At 43.3% G+C, this 16,293-nt stretch overlaps 1 protein-coding gene across 4 annotated transcripts in view; it reads left to right on the top strand.

Annotated features, from left to right (window-relative positions):
• Positions 1-6,564: 6,564 nt before the first annotated feature.
• Positions 6,565-16,293, top strand: part of slc20a2 (solute carrier family 20 member 2) — a 30,670-nt gene continuing 20,941 nt past the window's right edge. For 3 of the 4 annotated variants that reach the window (XR_012983688.1, XM_076270710.1, XM_076270708.1), the window contains exon 1: positions 6,565-6,701. The gene's annotated coding sequence lies outside the window, so the exon portion shown is untranslated. Of the gene's footprint in view, positions 6,702-11,742; positions 11,829-16,293 lie in introns of all 4 variants that reach the window. The other variant, XM_076270709.1, reaches the window with a different exon arrangement.

Genomic DNA, 16,293 nt, shown 5'->3' with positions numbered 1-16,293 from the left:
GCTGCGGTTGCCGCTAGGTTGCTCTTGGTTGAGATAACGTCCCAAAGATTTTTGTTGTGCTTGCCGCTGGGCTCAGCGCAAAATACCAATGACTTACAGTGCGCCGCGGTCAAAGTTCAACCTGATTGAACTTTGACCGCGACACGCGCAAAGCGGCAAAATGCACAATGAAAGTTACTGCATTGTGATTACGCATGATTATTATGTATATGTGCATCCGTGTATGAGCCAGTGCATACATGCATGTGTGTCAGGTATGGAAATTGGCAACAGCCACTGGCTAAATGCTGGGAAAGTATGAGAGTGGCTGGTAAATTTCAGACAAACATAATAATTGACCATTGACTTACTATTGGGTGGCTGGTGGATATTTTAATAATTTGTAAGTGTCTGGTAAATGTTCATAATTAAAAATGTTAATTGCAACCTCTGGTGTGTGTGTGTGTGTGTGTGTGAGCAGGGGGGTGGGCATGCCACTTTGACCATGACACTAGATTGGGTGCCAGGCATTGAAGGATACCTTGTTTAGAAAGAGGAAGATAAAGATGATGAGGAAGATGAAGGACAGGAGGAAGATGAAGAGGAGCAGCCATCCACCTCTACACAGCCTCTCAGACAGGCAAGAAAGAGAGCCATAGAGCCCCACACTCCACTCCTACCTCTCTGCACTCGGGACTGTCTCCACACTCTGCTCCCAGCTCTCTGTACTCTGGACTGTCCCCACTCCCACCTCTCTGCATTTGGGGCTGTCTCCATGCTCCACTCTCTCCTCCCTACACATTTGTCAATGCACTTTTTTGGGGCCTTTTATTATCAAAATGTCAGAGGCGGAATAGAAAATAAATGATGATTATTGTGATTATGCTTCTTTTATTGTATTCCAGATTCACTGACATCCAAATCCAGAAATAGTGGATGAATAGAGACCCACAAAGTGTCAGCTTTCATTAGAGGCCAAGATTTTGTTTGTAGGCAAAGGGGTTGTCAAGTTAGAGGTGTTTGATTCTGGTTATACAGTTTGGTAACCAAGTGTCCTTTTGGAGTCTCCAAAAAGGACTTAAGAAAAATGCATAGACATATCTGTTGTAATATCATACTTTCTTTCATCATTCATCAGTCTTTTGACTCCAAATTTGGACTGCAGGAAGCCAAGGCCTGTGTCTGTGGCCTAGTTGTGTCTAAATCCTGCCTAGTGGTCCCTGAATGTCTGTACCCATGTCACTGCATAGGCAAACCTATGGGCGGAGAAACAACCCCATAATTCTAACCTCTTCAGCTCTGAGTCAGTAAGTCATAGAATCAAACAGACACTTTAATCCTGAGAGTGTTACCTTTCCAATGATACCAGACACTAGCCTGGGTGTTCCCATGCTGCCTTGCGCACGATTTGATTCACGCTGCTAAGGCAGCCTGGAGACCATGGAGCAAATTTTCGCCTGAGATAGGGAACCAATCACAGAACAGGGGGGAAAGCAAGACGATGATGAGCTATGCACAGACGCATTTGATAGACATCCGTGGCACCCAATAAACGGATCAGGGCATTTTTTTCAAATACGAGAAAATGAACGTTTGGTTCCCAGACCACGTTTCATTGAGAAGTGGTGGCGCTAGCCAGGCTAACCAGACAGAGTCACAAACTATGTGGGATCTGTGCTACTTATAACTTGGGCATGTAGTTTTAGCCAAAAACATAGAAATAGGGGGGCAAGTTACTATTTAATACCATATCCTCACTACATCTTTAGCACATTTAAAAACTTTACAAAATAATACAGTTATTTTATTACTTTATTCAGCAATGTACTTTACCACAGCTGAGTAAAGAAGGCTATGATTTAGATACAGCACAAACTTTGTATGCATTGATTCCATGATGAACTTAATGAAACAGTGAACTTTGTAAAAATAAGTAAGCAATTTCTTGACCCCATAGTCTAAAGATGGTAGTTTAATATTATTTCCTCCCTGAAAAAACTGCTTCAGTTCTGTGAACTATCATGAAACTAATACAGGATAACACAATCTGGATTTTGCACTGCTTGTTTCTTTGTTTTACTCACTTTTTACTTTTATTTTTCTCTGCATTTTCCTGGAAGATGTGAATGATTAAAATACTGCCAACAAGAATAACTACATAGAGTATAGAACAACAAAACACTGCATGGTATTCTGGGTGGACGTTAAGGAGGAGAGTGATGAAACAGTTTTGGGGCTACTGGCACACACATATCCCACCTCCTTAGCTGTCCTCCTTTTCAGTTTCTTGGGAGGCAATCCCTGACAGCCCAGCAATTCCTGCACAATGCCTTGAAATTACTTTTTCAGGTTTAGCTTCTTATCAATCCTGTGTTTCAAAGCAACAACGATAAAAATTGAAATCACTGGACAAATTAGTTATCACATTCGTTCAATAGTAACAACAACAGGTGAACAAGTAGGGCCACACTGCCCAGTACATTGACACAATGAGTCAGAGGTTTAATAAAGTACAGTAAGTATTGTGTGTGTGTGTGTGTGTAGGGGGGGGGGGGGGACAAATATCACTAAAATGTACTTATTAGCTTGGTTTTTGACACAGACAAAAGGTCTGTGAAATATGTAGTCGTGGTCAGCTCAGCATCTATAATTAAAACCATTGTTCCCAGTTTGCTGTTCTGGCAGAGGTGCCAACTGAGGATTTGTTGGTCTTATTTTAGACATTACCATAAAAATATACATAGTACACAATCTAAGCCAGCATCTTAACACTTCTCTGGTCTTAAATGTCATGAAATAGAACCACCACAAGTGGTAGGGCAGCTCATCTCATCCTTCTGAGTTTTTTGGCCAATACATGCAAACACACAGTGCAACTGGAAAGTTGTCAGACCCTTTTTTCCTCATTACTCTACATACAATGCTCCAATACTCCACAAGAAAAACAAGTTTTGGAGTGTTTTGTAAATATAAAAGAGTGAAATATCCCATTTACATAAGTATTCAGACCCTTTGTTATTATGCTTGCAATTGAGCTCTGGTGCATCTTACTTCTATCTATGGTCCTTGAGATGCTTCTACAACTTGATTGGAGTCCACCTGTGCTTAAATGAATTCATTGGACATTATTAAGAGAGACATCTGCCTATATAAGGTCTCACAGTTGATGGTGTATGTCAGAGTGAAAAGCAAGCCACAAGATTGAGAGAATTGTCTGTAGACATGTGAGACAGGATTAAGTCAAGACACTGATCTAGGAAAGGATACAAGAATGTTTTGCAGCATTGAAAGTGCCCAAGAGCACGGTAGCCTCCATCAAATGGAATAGTTTGGAACAACCAACAGTTTTCCTAGATCTGGCCGCTCAGCCAAACTGAGCAATCCGGGATGAAGGGCCTTGGTCAGACAGGTAACCAAGGACCCAATGGTCACTATGAATGAGATCCAGAGTTCCTTTGTGGACATGGGAGAACCCTTACAGAATGACAACCATCAGTGCAGCTCAGTGCCTGGTTTCTTCACGCCGTTGGAATTGTGGCCAAATAGTTCAATCTTTGTTTCATCAGACCAGAGGATTTTACTTCTCATGGTCTGAGAGTCTGTTTTTTGGCTTCCGTCTGGTCACTCTACCATAAAGGCCTGACTGGTGGAGTGCTGCACTGATGCTTGTCCTTCTTTAAGCTTCTTTCATCTTCACAAAGAAACTCTGGATGGGAATTTCAGTCTTTTATATTTACAAAACACTACAAACACCTGTTTTTTGTGGAATATTAGAGTATTGTGTGTAGATTGATGAGAAAATGAATTGAATGCATTTTCAGATGAGTCTGAAACATAACAAAATGTGGAAAACATTGAAGGGTCTGAAAACTTTTCGGTTGCACTGTACTTGTTTAGTTTAGTTGACTGTGTATGTAATCCTACACATTAAAGTTTGACCTACATTGCATCTCCTTAAGAATTATTGGCCCAATATGGATGATTCCAGAAATGAGACGTATTTTTGTAGCATCAGTTTTACAGCAATTGATCCTAAAAACATACTTAACCTTGATAGATGCATGCATGTTTTGACAAATGTTGTGAGTCAGGTCATACAATTATCACTCATCACTTTTCTGACCCTGTGCATTTTGTATGTAAGAATAGTCCACCTAGGATAAAAGTACACCTGACAGCTATGATCTGGGTCTTTTGATATTTGGATATAAACATCCTTCTACAGGCTAGTATGGTTCCTTGTACCAATGCAGAGTATAGCTCTCAGCCCAGAGAGCCAGAGGCATGGTGCCATTGGCTTTGCTACTAAGAGCATTATTCAAATGATCAGGGATGGATGGAATTTGGGTCATGGCACAACGGTGAATGTGCTTGTTTTGGCAATGGCAAGACTGTGGTTTGGTTCATTACTCGGCTTATTGTCTAGAAAAACATTAACACAATAAAAGATGTGAATAAGATGAACACCCGGAATTAGACCATACCGTGCAATAAGTAGCATCAGTTGATGACAAAGATACACGGCAACCTTAAACTGAAATAGGTATCTTTCTTCGTGAAACTATGATATGATCCATGTGACTATTTACAGAACACTCAGACCCTAAGATCACTGGTCTGATCGCTGCCGCTCAGTGGAGGCAGAAGTGATGTCAATATGTGGAACACTGGTGGTCATTTACCAGCCAGGGGCGCGTTTCCCAAAACCATAGTTGCTAACCTGTTAGCAACTTAATTGTTTGGCAATGAGAAATTGCATTGCAACCAACAAAATTGCTAACTTAGTTAGCAACTATGGTTTTGGGAAACGCACCCCAGAACATTCCAGGAAAAAAGGGAAACTCAATTTTGTGGGAAAAGAGACTCCTGCAAGACCTATTAGAGGTCAAAAGTGCAGTGGATTTATATGCAAACCCATATACACTGATAGCTGAACACTGATTCTGTCAAAAACATCTTGTGTTTCTCAAAAACGTCTGTGTACTCCCAAGGTCGCTTACCATGCTTGCCCTTCACTTATCAACCTGAATGCCATTACTATATGATCATCTCCTTCCCACATTTCTCTCTTCTCCAGCTCACAAACACATGGTACACAAAATCTTTACTATAAAATAACCCTCTGAATGTGTGATCTATTGTATCGCCTATCCTACAATATCTGTACTGTACTGTATGCATATCCTAATGTGTATTTGAATACTAATGGCACCTACGATTTAATCCAAATGCAATACAACATCCCATGATGGGGTCATCCCTATGTTCCCCAGGTCCTATGTTCCCCGCTCGGGGTTAGGGTTAGGGTTATGGTTAGGGTTTTAAAAAAGGGTCCTATGTTCCCCGGTCCCATACAAAGCGGGGAACATAGGACCCGGGGAACATAGGTACGCTCCCCTCATGATTGGGGCTCTTGCCTCACAACTGACATTAAACCATCCATTGAATGTACATCATTACCTAAGTCAAAGAGCCATTTCAGTCACATCAATTTGTCCTTCACAAATTGCAACTACCTGGAATGGATCTGGTCCACACATCCAACACATTGCACACAGCATCAGAGCCAGATCCTCTCCAGAATCGGAGAACACCTAGACATGCTGGTTAAACACAGCGTGTAACCAAGCTTGTCAGGAACATGCTGATACACAGTTTCTTGAGACATGGCAACACTGGCTATTCCAGTGTCACCTAGGCTTCGTTGAAACTAATGCAAGGCTAGGTTACATTTAACCTATAGGCTATTTCAAGCCACGGGTTCGGTGTTTGCAGATGAAGACCAGTTTTCTGCAATAGGCGAACAAGCCCACTTGAACAATTCTAGGCACGTGCTGTTCGGCAGTCCGACCCCCTCTACACATAAGCCTATGGAAAACGCCATTGCTTTTCGAAGTCTTTCATGTTTACAGTTCCGGTCATTTAACTCATTATGATCTGCCTGCTGTTAAAATTAGGACTTGGATGGACAAGGACGAATTGCTACAAACGGTCAAACGGTGGTTTTCCGACGCCAATGCAGTATCCCTAAGCGGACAGCGGGTCCGGTCGGAATGTGAGGATACGTTGCGCGTGTGTTGTTGATGTGCAGTTACATAACTATTCGATGAGCGTGGCCGCGCGCACGTGGTCGGCCCGCTCTAACAGGCGACACAGTGAATGAATCTCAGCGCGTAACAGGAAAACTGCGCATTGTCTTCATACTGTCTCGAACATTTAAATGTCTAAATGTCTTAAAAGTTACTGCTACATGTGTATTTTTTTAAATGATATGAGATAATTTGTAGTCTACATTTCCTTGTAAATTAGAATTTAGAGGGAAAAATAAAACACAAAAACGTCTTGCATTGAGTAGCCTACATGCATTGCAAGAGTGGGACAGCAGGTGGGGTGGTGGTAATGTTGATTAGTTTGGACAGTTGATACAATTTATATTATTGTTTAGTTAATTGATATAAGTCGGTATGTGTCCAAAATAATACAATATTTCACCGATACAGTTTTCTTCTTTGGTCCCTGTAGCATGCGCGCTCATGCCCCCTGATCCCTCCGGAGCCCGGATGTTCACTCTGCTTAGGACAACATGGTCGCCTGACGGAGCAATACGTGTTCACGAGCGTGCTGGAATCTCTGTGCATTCTCACCGCGATCGCGAAGTTAAACCAGCTGACGGCTAAGCAGAGGGGAACTGTATGTGCCTATCTTTGACACAGAGCTTTCTGGTAAGTGTATTACAGCTCTACATGACCATAGTAACCTTTAATGTTGTATTCGTCTCCTGTCGTGCTGCGTACTGGTGAACAATAATAAAGCTCTCACAGTTGACCATGTGGAGCGGAGTCAACAGGCTGTGGTAATGTCACATTTGGTGATAATAGGCTACTCTTGAAATCGTATTATTCTGAATGAAGTGTAACAAAACGACGCGAGGCACTGACACCATCCTTCTTTTTCACTGTGACTTAGACTGCTTAGTCGAATGGAGGGCTTAGCAGACGTTACATTGTAGCTGGACCATATTGGCGTTTAGGAAGACGCGCGGTGTTGATCTCTGGTTGTCAAGTCAAGACATCTATTCAGTGGTCCATGTATTTGTTCTGCAGACACAGCGTATTGTGAATGGCTTTGGTTGTCTATGGAAAGAGATCATACTCATCTGATCTGTGAACTGCAGAGTGAGTGTCTGAAGGCAGTTGTTAATGTTGTTAATGAACACGGACATGAATGAGTGCGTAATATTATGACAGCAGGTTGGGTTGCTGTAGGTCAGCTGTTGTCGCCATATAACTTGAAAATACATCTTAAGACAAATATTGCCACTAAGTACTTAACGTAGTCCTGCTAGAGTCTGCGCACGCGCAGCTCTAGCGAGTCTAGCAATCACCAAATGTGGTCGCTGGCGATGAGTGCGTGCTTCAAATCAATGCAAGGAACCACGCGATGCTGGACACTGAACAGAGAAGTAAAACGTGGTTGTTATCAGGCACCCCGTGTGTCTGGCATAGAAGGGGCAGGAGTGGACGTTAGGTTATTTCCTCAGCCTGATAGCGAGGTCCTGACAACGTTATCTGCTGCGTGTCTTTTAGCTGAGGAGATTTCTAGTGACTGTCTCATCTCATCTGTGACCTTGGTTAGGGCAGATTGCAGGAGCCTGCATCATCATGTGCATCAGCTGGGTGCCTTTCAGTATGTGGTACATTGTATATTTGTCGGACTAGCTTTGCTTGTTGGCTCATTGGCCCACGGGGAATAAAAACGATTCCATTGCCTATCCTAAATAAACCAAATAAAGTCATATAAACAGTCACCCTGATCTGAAATCATCTGTGACCCAGTGTGAAAGTAGTGACCTCCTTCCACCACTGCTCTAAACACATTGCACAGAACCCTTGACTCAGAAGAGTTCTGGCCATTTTGTACCCAAATTCTAAGAGCGGTTTCCATGACTTTACAACCAGCGGCCCCTGGCATCTCCGTAGCCTTTCTCAGGCTGGCATGCACTCCAGCCTCAGCCACTGAGTCAGTATGCCTTAAAGGAGCAGCAGTCTACATGAGTACATGTTGGTTTGTCTGCTTCATTCTGTGACACTCTCATGACTCGGGTGGCTTAAATAAGACTGTGCACTCTAGGCCAAAGCATTCTGGCTCAACAGGGCAAGCCACAATCTACCAGCGCTTTCATGTAGGCTTTTTTTGTTTTAGTATTATGAGGGTCATTACTGGTGGATTTGTCATTGTCTCTCCAATGCTTAGATGAATAGCGGATTGTTTTTATATGTACAAGGAACAGAAGATGTTCAATGGAATGCACATGGAAAGTCGTTTATTTGGGCTTTGTGTTGTATATCTGAGACAGCGGTTCTCAAACTTTTCACAATGAGTACCACCCACGAAAACAATTGGCTCTCCATATACCACCATTATGACTGGCATTAAAATACAGGTGCGTAAGCCAATTCAACTACATATTTTGCATTGTACTGTTTTGCGTTGTCAAGTGTTTATGAAAAGACACCTTGGAGACTCCCTGAGTACCACTAGCGAGAGTTTGCGTACCACCAGTGGTACCCGTACCACAGTTTGAGAACCACTGATCTGAGAGATACCACAGAAGTCACTATAGAATATAGACACTATATTCTAGGAGACTGTGATTAAGGTCAGCGGTAGTGCTACGATTGAGTGATGTCAGCCAGCAGACCTGTTGCAGGTGAGTGTGGAGTGTACAGGTATCAGCTGACCTGTTTCAGATAAGTGTTGAGTGAACTGACTATAAGTATTACTGATGTGCACAGGTAGGCACAAATGTGCCTTTTATTTGCACAGTTTAGGTTTTGCAGGTCTCTTTCTCTCTCTCTCTCTCTCTCTCTCTCTCTCTCTCTCTCTCTCTCTCTCTCTCTCTCTCTCTCTCTCTCTCTCTCTCTCTCTCTCTCTCACTGTTTGCGTATCTGTCTGTCTCTCTGTGTGTGAAAGACAGAGCCCCAGCAGGACAGCTGCTTGTTTTCCCTGTGCTGTCTCATGTGCAGCTCATGTGACAGGCCTATTTCCAGCATGTGCCGCGGGCCTCCAGAGAGACACCTGACACCTGTGGGCCCTCCAGTTCCCACCAGCCCATTAAATCCCCACATATACAAGTTCTAAGCCTGAACCCACTCCTTAAACCCTAAAACAAATATTGATCAATACAAAATAAAAATTAATCTGTTACACCCCAAGCCCCCCTTAATCAGCACTTTGAACCTTAATCCTGTCCGGGGCTATACAGTAACCTTGTTGGTGTCTATCTATCCAAACCTTAAACTTGTTTTTGAACTCAAAACTGTTAGTGCTTTTAAACCCCAAAGTTACGCCTTCAAACTTTAAGACCAGTTTAGTTCCTTAGTCCCTAACTTAATGCTGCTTTCATCCCGTTGCGCCATCTTCAACGCTTGACCCTGAACAACTCCTTTAACTCTGAAGACCAGGGCTGCAGTCTGATAGTCTTTTGTGCTTAGGAAGGTTCATGACTGAGTTAAATGACACAAAAGTGTCCAAGTGACAGCCATAAGAGCGGTCAAATCGTCCAAAATGGTCAGGAAGGGTACTTCAATGTTTCCTTTCCTAGATGCACTTGTTACCCTGGACTATCCTTAAAAGTAAACGGAAGGAGATAATGCTGTCCAACAATTTCATGTGGCAGCAACATTTAAAGCAAGTCTAAGTTGGGTTCTCTTAGCACCTTCTCTTACAGTAGGCTGTCTTCGACCGCGGTCTACATATTTTTCTACCTAATGAACCAATGCTTAAACAATAACCTTTTAAGCCCCGGGACTTAATCTCTACATAAAACATTATGACCTAAAGCCTATAGATTCCAGGGGGACTGCTGCTGCTCAGTGTGAATAACTAACACCACCCAGCGCAGTCTTGGAATGCCAGCCAGCCTGTTTCAGAGTGCAAAAGGTGCTTGCTCTCCCTGGGTTGTTTACATGTCGCCATGTTTTTCCTGGTCCATGTCTCCAGAGATGGTTCTGTTTTGGGCTACAGTGAGTCCTGTGTCAGGCCGACTGCTGATTCAGTGCCGCCCTGGACTTAATGTCAGCTCTGTGTTATAGGATCACATTGGTTTATGCGGCAGAGCAATGATACAGACCTGATGTGTGTATTAGACAGGGATAGACAGCTCAACCGAGCGTCCCTTCATGGTATGTGTTTGAGCTTGTTGTGCTGGCATGCGGGAGGTGTGATAAGATTGGAGTGCCCTGGCTGGCAGCATGTCCTGTGGAAAATAGACTCCATATTTTCCAGTCTGACAGGTGCTTGAAACTCAACTCTTGCTTTCAAGCAAACAATGCCAGTTCCTAGCTTCTTAGGATGATTCATGCAATGAGTCAACAGGTTAAGCATAGCATCCTGACCTTACAAACCAGTAAACATAAATTGTGTTTATGTGTGTGTGTGTGTTTGTGTGTGTGTGTGTGTGTGTGTGTGTGTGTCAAGCTGTTTTGTCCAATGCCTTTGTCTGTTTAGTCCTCTCTGTAATGGCTTACATAGGGACTGTTTGCCTGTGTTGTGTTTTTATTATTTATTAAAGGGAAATGAGTCCCATCCTTTTATTAGGATGAATGGACTACATTCTCAAGGCATCTTTCACGCGGTAATCCACAATTCAATCAAGGTCTACATAAAAGCGCAGAGGTCTTGGAGCGTTCAGTACCTGGTTGAGTCTGAGTTCAGCGTCCTCTGGTCGGGATGTCAGTCAAGCAAGTGGGTTATTGAATGCAAGGCTTTGTTGGGGTTGACACAGTAAATCTAGAACTCTGGCTCTACTTTCACTTTGCTTTCGACTTTCCCGCTGCTTTGTGGTCTCTTTGCCTAGATTCATTTTTAGTGCCTAAATCTCCTCTTAGATGGTAGACTTTGCTCTAGGAGTGTTTTGGGACTGGGTTTTCAGGAGGGACACAGGGAAATGGGTATTTGTTATTGGAGTGGTTTCACTGGCAGAGATAGCGTGATCATAGGAACAGATGATCACAAGGTCTGAATTTGCAGTACAGTGATGTGCTGGAGTCCTGCCAACACACACACACACACACACACACACACACAGGGAAGATGTGTGTGTGTGTGTGTGTCCCTCGTACTGTTACTGCCAGTTAATGCCGTCCATGTTCTAATGTAATTCTAGAGGTGGTAATTGTCAGACTAATCGGGTATATTTGAGGGTATGAAAAATCAGATTTGTATGTTGGAAGTAGCTGTCAGACTCATTACTCTCTGACTCAATTTAATGTCATCTGGGCCAGTTTAACTGAATAACATAGCTGTGTGACTAATGGCATATCTGCCAGCAAGCATTGTGGGCAATTGTCATTGTAAGTGGAGGCCTAAAGCAGAGTCAGTAGCCTACCATGCTGAACTTTTGCTAAAGAACATCCTAGAAGTAGGTCATGCTCACATCTACAATGCAGCCAGGAAAGTACACTAATTATTAGGCTACCAAATTTTGTTTTCTTGCTTTTTGCTCGCAGTTTTCTCTACACAGCGCACCCTACAGCTTCAGAGTATATATTTTACGGCACCTTTTTCCCTGTTCCTCCGACAACGGTTTATTCTGCTTCTTTTTGCCAGCTCTGCCACGACGAATGTCTGAGAAGCATGGAGTGTGTGTGTAGTGGCATAAAGCAATTCATTACATTGTGAGATATTCTGCGAGACTTTCTGACTCTAAGGCCGGAGGCTCGCCGGAAACAAAGTTGCAAGGCTGTTTTTTTCTGCTCACAGACGCTCAAGGGGAAGCAAGACGGCCACCATTCAACCCGGAAAAAGTCATATAATCATTCCAATGACTCTGAAGCTGTTATTTTAAGGTAAATTAAGCTAAAAAATGATGTAGTTCCCCTTTAACTGTTTATTTCATTTAAGGCTTCTCAAACAGTGGTAGCTTCATTTTACCATCGCTTGGTCCATTAGCCACGGCAAAATAATATTTGTAAACAAAGTGTGCGATGCCAAATGTTCAGATAGTTGTATATATTTTTATCATTAAGTCCGGTCTGATAACTGATTTTGTACATCTTTGGAGGGGGTCATTTTTCCTTTGTGTCACAGACCATTTTTTTTAGATGAAAAATGTTTAGACCCAAATCCTCAGGCCGCCCTAATCCGTTAAATCTATTCAGAGGAGAGAAAACTGAATAGTTACCTGAGAGAACATTGGAAGTGCTCTGTTTGATTGGCAAAGGCCGTTCATGTCCTATCAATATAAATAAATATTGCAGCATTCTCTTTCTCTCTCTCACTCACGCACACACGCACACACACACACACACACACACACACACACACACACACACACACAAACACACAAACAAACACTCCAAAGTACAGGTCCCCTGGGCCAGGACATCACTTGTTTGGGACTAATGTGTATGAACTCTTCCACACTAGAAAGGGCAGTGCAGTACAGGACTCAGGACTGACCAGCCATGTTTTCATGGACCAGATGTGTTATTGCTGATAGAATTTTGCTTGACAGGGCACCGCACACCACACAACACAAGTGCGTTTTGTGCCTTGAATGTGATTTACTGTAGGCGGTTGGTGGGAAAGGAATTATCTCATAAAAGCCCAAGAGACAGGGAGTGTCTGCTATACACCACATTACTGTTACGTTAGATAGTCAACACATTCTCTCTTTCATTTTGTCTCTCTCAGTTTCCCTCCAGTGACAGTTCATCCCCCTCTTTCTGTCTGTCCTTTTGCTTCACCTCCCTGTCCTCTAAGAGTCCACAGGCTCAGTCTTGTTGGCTGAGGGAGGCTAATGTGCAAAATAAATAAATTAATGAACTTTGTGAGCATTTCTCAATGACAGGCATACACATGCACACACCCTTATTCTTACTCTTTATCATTGAAGCAAAAGTAATTAAGTTCAATTCAGTGGGATTGCCCAGATAACATCCTAAGTTGTGAATGTTTCCCACAAGCCCAACCCATTTGTAAATGTTTATGGGCAGAAAGAATTTGTAGTGGCTATTGATTGTACTCCCACATAGAGATGTGTTATGACTATGTTATGGTTAGGGTTACAGTATTTTAATAATTTAAATATGAACATATGAACAAAACATCCCGTTTTTAAAAAAGTTGAAAAAGCCTACAGTAATTTCCTGTGTATTAGCCGCATTGTGTATATCGCAGGACCGTGTTTTATGCAAGTTAAAAAAGTGAAACCATATTAATACCATATTAACTGCCCGCGTGTATTAACCTCATAGCTGAAGAAATTTCGCAAAATCAATGTATAAACCGCGGCTAATAGATGGAAAGTTACGGTACATTAAGCATAATAGTAATAAGAACCATCATATTAATTAGATTAGATTAGATTAGATTCAACTTTATTGTCATTGTGCAGAGTACAAGTACAGAGTCAACGAAATGCAGTTATATTAACAATAGACTATGTCTCAGCATATATTTAGCATAAGAGGAATAAGAATATGTTTGAGGGTTTAGGGATGGGGCAGAAAGGGTGAGTGCATGAATGTTACATTTCGGTGGAACTAACCGACTGGAAGTGAGGACGTGACTGGAAAAGTGATTTTTAGGATGGGGGAGTTAAGAGTCTAGCATGTAAGGGCACTTGGCCTGAAGGACTAGGGAGTAAGAGCTGATGTGGGGATAAGGTTGACATTGAGCGGCACTTTGTAGAGTTAATGAGTGCATGATCCTGCCACAGAGAGGAGATGGCTGTGCGGGTGCTCTGTTTGGTGTAGGAGGAGCTCATGATCTTTGCATGAAAGAGGCGATTGTCCTCTCGTCCAGAAAATGATGTCACCAGTGGGCATCCCTGCTGGAAGGCTTGCTGAAAGGCTGTTACTGAGAGGACCCATTTGATGTCTTTTCGTGTGTGTGTGTGTGTGTGTGTGTGTGTGTGTGTGTGTGACAGAGAGAGAGAGAGAAAGAGAAGGAGCGAGGGGGATCCATCTGTGTGGCCTTCAGCTTGTAGAGGCTAGCGTGTGTGTGTGTGTGTGTGAGAGCGTGGATAGGCTACATTAGTGTGTAAACCCATAAATGGTTCGTTTGCATGCTAGTGCGTGTCTATGGAGACGGTCTCCTCACACTGTCCTCCGGCTTTTGTGAGTAAGGTTATGCGGTTGCACATGTGCGTGAGCGTGCATGCCCTGTGGCCAGTCCTCCCGCCCGCCCTCCTACCCCATAAGCCCTGGGGCTCAGCCCTCATGTTTGGGGAGTGGAGTGGCCGCGGGTAGCAGTTGAGCAAACTGCCCCCAGCTGGAGTCAGAACTGATGAAGTCTCAGCCCAAGCGGTCTCACGGGGGCAGTCGTGGCTTTGGCACATCACGATGAGCCAACCTTGGCTATTGAGCTGAGTCAACAGCCAGCTCTAACAAGACGGGTTACCTGGCACTCAACCTGTCAAGTGCACCAGTCGCCTTTGGGGTTTACTATTTGAATCGGAAATCTGCTATGAGACGTGGAATTCTTTTAGAATGTTTCAGACACACAGACTACACCAATATTTCCCGCTCACGCTTGAAACCATGGATGTGTCCACCAGGCATGTATTGCAATACACAATAGCTTATAGGAGATGCAGCATACAGACATGTTGGGTTTGAATCACGGTTCCATGCAGAATGGAATAGATTGTCGCGTCATGTCATGTACCTTTGAGTATAGGCTGATCTGACTCTGGGGGTGTTCATTTTGACCTGGTAAAGAACAAACTTGATCTTATTCATAGATCATCTAATTTGTGGTTATATGAGTGAGGTCACTGCTTCTGCATGGCTTGAGTCACTGGCCTCTGCCTCCCTGGTCCTTGCGGCCTATGCCTGATGTAAATATTATGGATCTGTGATGGGACTACCTCTGTCTCTGTCAGCCGTAGTAGACGTGTAGTAGGAGCAGGAACCTAAGCATGGCCCAGAATGCCAAATGAGACGATGAGGCAGGCAGGCAGCACATGACTGCAGACAGGGATGGCATGTATGGAATCGTACGAATGTGTTTCGCTTTGTAATGGAAGTTTCCTCGTAAGTGAACCAGGCAATTCATTTCCACTGGCGCTGTGCTTTGGCTCTATTGGTATGCAGGGTAGATGCAGTGCGGCAGTGCTGCTCATTCAGGCCTTTGAGTCACTCACTAGATGCCTCTACTTCACTGGCATGAGTAACAGGCTATTGTAGTGTTTTCTGTATCCTTATAATGTACTTGATCCTTCCAAAATGAGGAGTTCATACATAGTAGATGGGCTATGAAAAATGCTTATAGCTTGTATAGCTTATAGTCAGTGTCAGCCTCTTACGCTTTTCAGTTTGGGTCCGATTGGATTATGTCTCTTTATATCCTGCTGTAAATGATGGAAATGCATGTGTAGTCTCTTAATGCTCCCTGATAGGAAAAGCTATATCTGTGTGAATAAATATTCCTGCAGTGAGATTTTATCAGAAAAAACAGATTTATTTGAACATGTAACAGGTGTGCATCCGGTGTGCGGAGATCAGGTGGAGGTGGCTGGGTCGCACAGCGTTTGTGTGTGCGACTGAACATCTGTGTTTTCCAGCAGTTGTCTGTGTGCTTTGTTAATGTTGCTTAGTGCTGTGTGTGTGATGGAATTATTTTGTGACTTAGTGATGATGGCATCTATGATTGGTGTCCTTGGTAGGACTGCAGTAACTGCCTGGGGTTTTCTCTTTTACACTCGCTCGCCTCTCTCTCTCTCTCTCTCTCTCTCTCTCTCTCTCTCTCTCGCTCCTCTCTCTCTCGCTCTCTCTCTCTCTCTCGCTCTCTCTCTCTCTCTCTCTCTCTCTCGCTCTCTCTCTCGCTCTCTCTCTCTCTCTCTCTCTCTCTCTCTCTCTCTCTCTCTCTCTCTCTCTCTCTCTCGCTCGCTCGCTCGCTCGCTTGCTCGCTCCTCTCTCTCAATTAAATTTTTCCTGTTCAAATATGCTTCTTTAGCACGACAAATCATCTGTTGCATTGCCAAAGAATTCACAGGAACAATAGAAACAAATATAGTCTATATATACATACAAAAACAAGAAAACATTTACACACATTTACACTGTTACACTTAATCAAGGCACTGAATGTATGTGTGTGAGTCTCTCTCTTTCTTTCTCTCTCTCTCTCTGTCTCTCTCTTTCTCTCTGTCTCTTCTGTCTCAAAAAATTCTCTCAATCACACACACACATACACACACATCGATGTCACCCCCATCACACATACAATACACACATCGTCACGCCATCCTCTCACATTCTTCTTTTGTAATAGGCCATGTAGCAGCCAATCCTGCTTGGCCAGCCC

This window comes from Alosa pseudoharengus, unplaced genomic scaffold, assembly GCF_046254945.1.
Source record: "Alosa pseudoharengus isolate Yale_2024_CS ecotype anadromous, Long Island Sound unplaced genomic scaffold, YU_APseudo_1.1 YU_APseudo_1.1_scf_6, whole genome shotgun sequence".
Lineage (NCBI taxonomy): Eukaryota > Metazoa > Chordata > Actinopteri > Clupeiformes > Clupeidae > Alosa > Alosa pseudoharengus.
The sequence above is the reverse complement of the archived record's forward strand: the minus strand, read 5'-3'. Positions and strand labels throughout refer to the sequence as shown.